This window comes from Ornithodoros turicata, chromosome 2 (assembly GCF_037126465.1).
Source record: "Ornithodoros turicata isolate Travis chromosome 2, ASM3712646v1, whole genome shotgun sequence".
In the NCBI taxonomy this organism is placed as follows: domain Eukaryota; kingdom Metazoa; phylum Arthropoda; class Arachnida; order Ixodida; family Argasidae; genus Ornithodoros; species Ornithodoros turicata.
Window position 1 is genome coordinate 27602832 of NC_088202.1, and position 8969 is coordinate 27611800.

At 43.7% G+C, this 8969-nt stretch overlaps 1 long non-coding RNA gene across 1 annotated transcript; it reads left to right on the forward strand.

Moving 5' to 3' along the window:
* Positions 1-5178: 5178 nt before the first annotated feature.
* On the forward strand, positions 5179-8367 carry LOC135383262 (uncharacterized). The gene is made up of 3 exons (XR_010419776.1): positions 5179-5263; positions 8032-8218; positions 8281-8367. It is a non-coding gene; the product is annotated as an uncharacterized LOC135383262 (long non-coding RNA).
* Positions 8368-8969: the final 602 nt, after the last annotated feature.

An 8969-nucleotide genomic window follows, 5' to 3' on the forward strand; every position in this document is an offset into this window, starting at 1 on the left:
TAATCTAACCTGGCTATATGCGAGTGTCAACTACAGTTAATAATCAACAGTTTAGTGAGATAGTCCCACGAGACTGGTTGCAGATTATCTCCTGAGAAGACTGTGCTGAAGAAGATAGGAAGTCCTCGTGATGTCATCAGACCATGTTCGGATCACTATTTTCCAACACAAAAACAAAAGCAGAAGGAACTCTTGGTAGTGAATATCGAGATATAACAATGTTAGTACTGTACAATTACACGAAGGTGTGTAACAAGTCGCATGAAGAAACCCGAAGATGTCTGGGGTCACCTGAAGTCACTTGAAAACATCTCGAGTCACCTAAAGTCACTCGAAGTCAAATGAAGACATCTAGAGCCACATGAAGTCATCTGAAGTCACCTAAAGTCACTTGAAGACATCTCGAGTCACGCGAAGTAACTCAAAGTCATCTGAAGACGTCTAAAGCCACATCAAGCTATCTGGAGCCATCTGAAGTCACTTGAAGTCACCTCAAGACGTCTGAAGTCGCTTGAAGCCACTTGGAGACGTTTAGAGCCACACAAAGACATCTGGAGTCACCTCAAGACATCTGTAGTCACCTGAAGTCATTTGAAGTCACTTGAAGACATCTGGATTCATTTGAAGTTACTTGAAGTCACTTGAAGACGTCTGCAGCCACGTCAAGACATCGGGAGTCATCTGAGGTCACTTGAAGACATCAGGGGACACCTCAAGTCACCTGCAGGCATCTGGAGTCACCAAAAGCCACCTGAAGACGCCTCGAGTCCCCTGATCTCACACGAAGACACATCTAGAGTCTCTCGAGGTCACCTGATGAGGTCTGCTGTAACCAGACATCACATGAAGTCGTCTGTAGTCACAAAGACGTCAGCAGTCATATCGAGGAAGCTCATCGGCATAGAAGGCTGAGTCTGCACGAACAATTCATCCTGGAACCACACTGGCCACAACTAGAAAAAATAACATTGGGAAATTTGTTGACAGGAAAATGAGTTATATGTTCCAAGTTCTTCGAGCAGTACTTCTCAACGTAGGTTATTCGAGGGGATCCGTGATCATGGCACCGGAGTTCAAGGAATCCACTGCTACGGCATAGGGGCAACTGTTACTTAATAATTCAGGCATAATGATGCACGTAGAAAGTTCAAGAGCTCAGATACTGCAGGTAAGACTACTGTTGCTCTCTAAACTGTGGGTTGCGACTCCCAAGTTACTTATCGCAGATTCGGAGTGGGTTTGTGATATGGCTAGCATATTTGAAAAGGGGGAACAGCACATGATGTCATCAGACTATGTTCGACCCACTATTTTCTGCACACAACAAAAAAACAGAAGGTACTCCTGGTAATGAACTCTGCGATTTAACGAACAAGGTTAGTACCGTACAATTACATGAAGGTCTGTAACTAGTCACCTGAAGAAAGCGGAAGACCTCTGGGGTCATCTGAAGTCTCCTGTAGTCACTGGAAGACATCTGGAGTCACCTGAAGTTACTCAAAGTCACCTCACGACGTCTAGAGCCACATGAAGTCGTCTAAAGTTACCTGAAGTCACTTGAAGACGTCTGGATCACTTGAAGTCACTTGGAGACGTCTAGAGCCACATGAAATCATCTGAAGTCAGCGAGGCATCACCAGTCAAGCCAAGGAACCTGACCTGCACAGAAGGCTGAGTCAGCACGAACAATCCATCCTGGAACCACGGTGCCCACACCTAGAAACAAATAACATTGGGAAATTTGTTGACAGGAAAATGAATTATATCTTCTAAGTGCTTAGGTGCTTAGAACAGTGCTTCTCAGCGTAGGTTATTCAGAGGGATCCGCAATCATGGCACCTGAGTTCAAGGAACACACTGCTACATCATAGAGGAAACTGTTACTTCAATAATTAAAGGATCACGATTCACGTACAAAGTTGTAGAGCTCAGATACTGTAGGAAAGACAAATGTAGCTCGCTAAACTGCGAGTTACCACTTGCAATTTACTTGTGGCAGATTCGGAGTGCGTTCGTGATATGGCTAGCAAATTTCGAAAGGGGAATAGCACATGATGTCATCATACATTGTTCGAGCCACCATTTTCTGCATACAACAACAAACAGAAGGAACTCCTGGTAATGAACTTTGTGATCTAACAAGGAAGGTTAGTATCGTACGATTACACGAAGGTCCGTAACAAGTCACCGGAAAATGTCTGGGGTCACCTGAAGTCGCCTGGGGCATTTGAAGCCATCTGGAGTCACCTGAAGTCACTCGAAGACATCTAGAGCCACGTCAAGACACCTCAAGTAACGTGAAGTCGCTTGAAGTCACATGAAGGCGTCTGAAGCCACTTGGAGACGTCTAGAGCCACATGAAGACATCTGGAGTCACCTGAAGTTATTTGATGTCTGCTATAGCATACAAGCAATTGTTACTTAAATAATTCAAGGAAAATGATGCACGTACAAAGTTCGGGAGCTCAGATACTGAACGCAAGACCACTGTAGCCCCCTAAACTGTGAGTTGCGGCTCCCATGTTACTTGTGGCGGATTCGGAGTCGGTTTGTGATATGGGTTGGAAATTTGAAAAATGGGAACTGCTTGTGATGTCATCAGACCATGTTCGGATCACTATTTTCCAAAACAAAAACAAAACCAGAAGCAACTCTTGGTAGTGAACATCGAGATATAACAATGTTAGTACTGTACAATTACACGAAGGTGTGTAACAAGTCACATCCCAGTAAACCAGATATCTCCATATGACATCCTACATTGGTCTCACATGTCACAGATATCGTGGCCGTCATATGGACGTCACATTCATATCCAAAAAGTCACATTCGAATTTGTCTCATTTTATATGTCCTGGAGATATCCTGTATATATCCAAAAGGTAACATTAATATTGATCTCATGTTATACGTCACGTGGACGTCCCATGGATGTTAAATTTCGGACAAGCTTAGAGAAATATAGTTTTCAGTCAACTGACAATTTTTCAAATTGTGAATTGCAAACTAAAATATTTCAAATATATTCCTAAAAAATGCTGTACATTATGAGCCTGCAGTGCAATGCAATAATTATTTTTTCTCCTATCTAAAATTTGAGCTATAATATCTGCACTTCGTTCTTTTTAATATGTGGATAAAATAAGTAGAAAAATTATTTTGTGCGAGACTCCATCTTTTTTATATATGCAGGAAATTATTTGTATTGCTGCAAAGTTTTAACATGAGCAACAACTTCAATGTTCTAGCAGTGTGCTAAGTTCAGTGCTCATTACTTTTGGCTTTTGCTCATTACTTACTGTTTGGTACCAGTCATGTCATGATGTAAAACCACAAATTATATTTGTTCCGCATCGTGGAACCTGAAAGGAGTTGTACACCGACAGCACACGCTGGATAGACAAATGCATGAGCATATGTCATGAATGTATAAAAAGCTGCAATTGGTAAAAGGGTAAGAGACGGTCATCTTTAAGTAAACCCTCCTTGTCATAAGTCAGTGAGACATGAAAAAATCTTGTTATAGGTGGAGATTCAATCAAACAGACATCCTTAGATTTGAGTGAAGTACTCAAATGAACTTCATAATTTCATACACAGCAATGGAGGTGTTCAACCCCTCCCCCCTGAAACAGTACCTTTGGTAGTGCATTCAGAGGGAAATGAGATATTCCTCCCTTCTCATGTAAAGTTCTTGTTGAACCATTCACCAAAATATTTTTCTGGCTACACTATACTACAATAATATTTTTCTGATACACAGCAATGTTCTTTTTTTGTGTACGAATAAGCAAACAAAAGAATAATGCTGAAAAGCATAATTATTCCTGTGTGTACTCGCTCGATACCACAGAAAATATTATGGGGGAAAAATGTGTTAAGTGCCGTCCTAATTCGAGCTTTGTGGTCAATGAACATTGCGAAACATCTGCTAAATAGTATGAATGGCCAAGGACTCCCAAAGGTAACGCTTTTTAGAAGGCGCTGCTGCCTGTCAATGACATGCTTTATGTGAAGTTTTTTTTGGACGCCGAGATCTAAGAGACTGAAAGATAAGATGCATAGTGAGAATTTTGATGATGCGCTCTAATAAAGCTGCAATAAAATGGTTGCTTTCCTAGTTTGTACGTATATACATGAATGCATTAAGTAAATCACCACTGAGAGATTAATGTTGAAGACCCCCATAACCAACCGGCGGAGAGCAACGGAACAGCATGATCCTGATTATGATGTGAACTGCATGCAACTGACAAAAATAGTCCAAAGCACAATGGAAATTATTTAATTAATCCTAAATACACTTCTAAATGAGAGCTCACAGAATGAGCAGCTCGTAGGCTTATCTCAGAGCAACAAAAAGTCATCGTCTTATCACATGCAACTATAGTTAAAGCCCTCATGTATCGTCCTAAAAGCAGCCCGTCGTACGAATCTCTTCCAGGAGGGTTGAACTACATTGACGAAATGCGCGCAAGCTGTTACCTTCCGATTTTTCTCATAAATTAGATTCAGTCGCATCTCTCTCAAGTGAGTGTGCAGTCAAATGCAGCCGCGATAACACCCAGAGACTAGAACTGCCAGGTTGCAAGACGGAACACAATGAAACATAACTGAGAGACGAGTAGGATTTCAGCTACGCGCTTTTTTTTCTCTCTCTCTTTTGTCTGCTCCCAACGGCAGTGAACACAGTAAATGCAGAAATACTGCAGCAACACGGATGAGGATCGCACACTGCCTGGTTTTTCAAAGTATCTCCTGTGTGCTTGCCAGATGCCATCAGAAGATCGATTTATAAAGCTTGAACTTCCATAAACTGAAGACTGAAAGGGATACACATATACAAATATACCAATATACAAACATCGGCCATACTGCTTGTGACGATGACACTATGATTCGCTTGCTAATCAAGGTGATCTTAAGCTACGTCATTTTTGCAAACCTTCCCATCATTTGAAGTTCTAAAAGCGCCTGAATTAAGTTTTATATTAGTCTCCTTTAAGCTCGTGCTCAGGTAATGACGTACGTACATGCGTACGTGAATACCGGTGAACATACACTCTATTCTTCAGTGGTGGTGTCGTGGCGGTCGCTGATGACCGTGGTCAAGTGTCAAGTCAAGCCAAGCCTACTGTACTTTCACTTTTTTGGCGCCGATTCTTGCGAGTGGTTTCCGTCGTGTGGAGCGACGTTGTTCCTTCCCATGCCTTGAAGAACGTCCTTTACGCCACAACACAAAATGAAGCCGACAACCAGCACCGTAAATATACTTTTCCTTTGCTAAAGGAGCTGTCTGTGTTTGAGTTACGTGGCTTCCGTAGCATTATTTCTTTGCCCCAGCGTGTGAAACAAAAGTAGGCCTAACGTAATTACAGCTTCAACGGCTTGAACTGAACACGCGAAGGCTTTGCGATTTCGATGTGAGCTATGCAGAGGAGAAATGAACGGTATCTGCGGCAGAAGGCAGCAGCAGAAGCTTGTGCCACGATCGAAGTACTCAGTGAGTTAACTGGACCCGCTGAACAGGAGCCTGTCGGTGTACTTGATTGGCGAAATGAAAGCGAAAACGAGTTGCCAAGTTCGTCTGATGACGAAGAGCAGACTTCGCCCATCGCATGCAGTGTTGAACGGGAGCCAGATTTTACTGCTGCTGCTGGCGCTTCATATGCAACTGAACGTCAGGAGATTCATCGCCGTACCGAGACAAATAACTCGCACAGTTCGTCTGATGGGAGCTCAGTGGAAACGGGCTTAAGTACTTCTGAACTTACGCTCCTCTTGCGGTCATGGGCTGTCCGCGAAAATATCACACATACTGCTCTAAGTGACCTCCTAAAGATACTCCGTAGGCTTGATTGCTGCCGTGCTCTGCCGAAGGACGCTCGAACTCTACTGCAGACACCAAGGAGAAGCTTCAAAAACACCAGTGATATGCCTCCTGGTCACTACTGTCATTTTGGCTTAATTAAGCGCTTGAAGCAGATCCTGGATACTGCAGATGATGTGCCACAGCGTATAGAGCTAGTTTTCAACATTGATGGTTTGCCTTTATCGAAAAGTTCGAAAACAGAATTGTGGCCCATTCAATGTAGGGTTCAGTCACTGCCAAGTGTTCCGCCATTCGTAATCGGTGCATATTGTGGACGTGGAAAGCCACTGTGTGCAAATGATTATTTGAAGAATTTCGTTGATGAAGTAGCCTGCGTTCTTCGGGATGGCATTGCTGTGAAAGGGGCAGTTGTCAGAGCCAATTTTCGTGCAATGACTTGCGATGCTCCGGCACGAGCCTATGTGTATGGGATCAAAGGTCACACTGGTCATTCCAGTTGTCCTAAGTGTACAGATGAAGGCAGCTATGACATGAGCAGGTCTTATTTTGCTGTAACTACATCGTCCCTAAGAACCGACGAAACCTTCAGGACTCCAGCAGACGCTGACCATCACCATAGAAGGTCCATCATGACAGAGCTCCCAATAGACATGATTAAGACAGCACCTTTAGATTCAATGCACTTAGTTTCCTTAGGTGTTACAAAGAAAATGATCTTGCTTTGGGTATCAGGCCCATTGAATGTCCGTCTAGGACCGTCACAAAGGGCCACAATGAATGAGGCTGCTGTAAGCTTGCAGAAGTGTATCCCTCGGGAATTTGCTCGCAAACCAAGGGCCGTGGATGAGGTGGACCGATGGAAGGCCACCGAGTTCAGACTTTTCTTACTTTACACCGGCCCAGTAATTCTTGAGAGGGTACTTCCAAGACCAGTCTTTGAAAACTTTGTGACACTGCATTGTGCCATCTCTATTTTGTCAAGAGATGACCTATGTCGTGCACAAAATGAGTATGCGTCAGCACTTTTAGCACACTTCGTTAGTACATTTGCCGATATTTATGGGTGCCCATTTGTGTCCTATAATGTGCACTGCTTGCTGCATTTGGCTGACGATGTAAAGAACATGGGCACCCTGGATTCATTTAGCGCCTACCCGTTTGAGAGTAACATGCAATCTCTCAAAAGGCAGCTAAGGAAGCCAGCGATGACTCTGAGTCAGCTATACAACCGTTACAGCGAGAAGGAACATGCTGACCTAAAGGTTCTTCCACGGAAGGAAAGACTGGGCCTGAGCAACATTCACGATCGTGGTCCACTCATTGAGCTGTGCAGTCAACCACAGTATAGCATGCTGAGAGCACCAAACTTTGTGCTCACAATAAAAGGACCTGACAGCTATTGCATGGTAGGCACAGAAATGATAGCTGTAAGAAACTTCGCAACGTTCCGCTCTTCAGGCAAGCCCTGCGTGATAGGACAAGAGCTGACTTGCATACGTGACCTTTATTCAAAGCCATTTCCATCGTCACTAATTGGCATCCGTGTAGTCACTCAAGAACCAGACTTGAGGGCCTGGCCTCTTGAAAATCTGCAGAAGATCGTTTGTCTCACGTACAACTCTGAAATGGTTGCTATGCCCCTAATACATTTGCAGTAAAGCAGTCGCTGTATTAAAGGCAAAGAATGGACGACTTCATAAAATCCGATAGCGCATTGTGCTGTGGGGGATTACGGCAGAAAGAAGATGAGAAAAGAGTTAGAGGTGACTAGATAGTTTGTTTCTTCTTTCTTCGCACAGATGACCTGAGCTGCGTGAAGGTCAGTCACAAATAAAAGGCCAACCCCAGCTGTTTACTTATCCCTCTTCTGTCATAGTTCCAACGTGTCGCAATATGCTCTGTGATTTTCTGAAGTCATTCAATAACACTCCCTTTGTGTTACTTTTTCTATCTGAGTGAGGCTCCACCATATCTTATTTGCATTAGACTGGGCAGGACTGGCAATTTATTGTAGTGTATACATGCAGGCGGTTGTGTCACTGAAGCTCCGTCAGACCGTTTTTCAAGCATGTTGAGCCATGACAGGCACTATTCTAAGCGGCATACTCTTGGATTTGTCGTTTGCGCATGCTGTCATTGTAAGGGGTACTTCTCATACATTTCTTCGTGTCTTCAAGTGCACTACCTTCAACACACAGGCCCAGTATGCTATTGTGCACTTTGTTGCACGGAACGAAGTAGAGGTTGTCCCGTGTTCATGGCTTTCTGGCAACAGTTGCAAATGGCCCAAGTTGCCAACACACAAAGTTGAGAGGCTTATCAGGAAGGCATATCCACCCGGAAACAACTGTGAGGACATGGAGGTCGTTGTGAAGGGCATTTTCAGTAAGTATGACTGAGGACTGGAAAGAAGCAACAGCTAGAATATTGGTGTGATTCGTACGCAGAGTGCTACAAGGATGCCAGAAAGGTTCTGCCTGCCTCTGAGTACACCTCGGACCTTGGAACTGAGCTTCCGGCAAAGAGAGTGCGACGACCAAAAGTATTTGAAAGCTGTGATGAAGGGGACTACCCACCGGTACCCGAGAGCTTCCAACCAAAGCGTATGTTTCACTTTAATATAAATCTGTGCCTCACTGATTTGCTTCTTCAGTCTTGATTACCACTTGTAGTTTTCACTCGTGACAAGCATGTTTTTTTTTTAAATAGAGAGGCCGGTTTCAACGGGTTCTGCCAGTAAAGCGATGCAGCGACCAGGAATGACTAGGAACAGCAGAGGTAACAATCGCATATGACATGGTAGTAGATATGTCTTTGCTGTTAAATATGGCTGCAGATCAACCAGGTTCTAGACGTGGCACTGTAATGGATGAGACATTCCATTCTGCCCAAGAAAGATGTAAGTGAATTTGAATTGTGCTATTCAATATTATGTCATTAATTTTGATCAAATACAGGTAATACTTCATCAGGACATAGTACTCCACGCGATAGTCAAGCAAGGACACCGTCTGCTATCCCAGGTAGAATGTGGTAATTTTTGCTGACTGTTAAAGGAGCAATGAGGTACATTTAACGTCGCTCAAAATCCTGCCTCATCTGTCAAGCTGTCCACCAGGGGTCACCATGCAAAGTA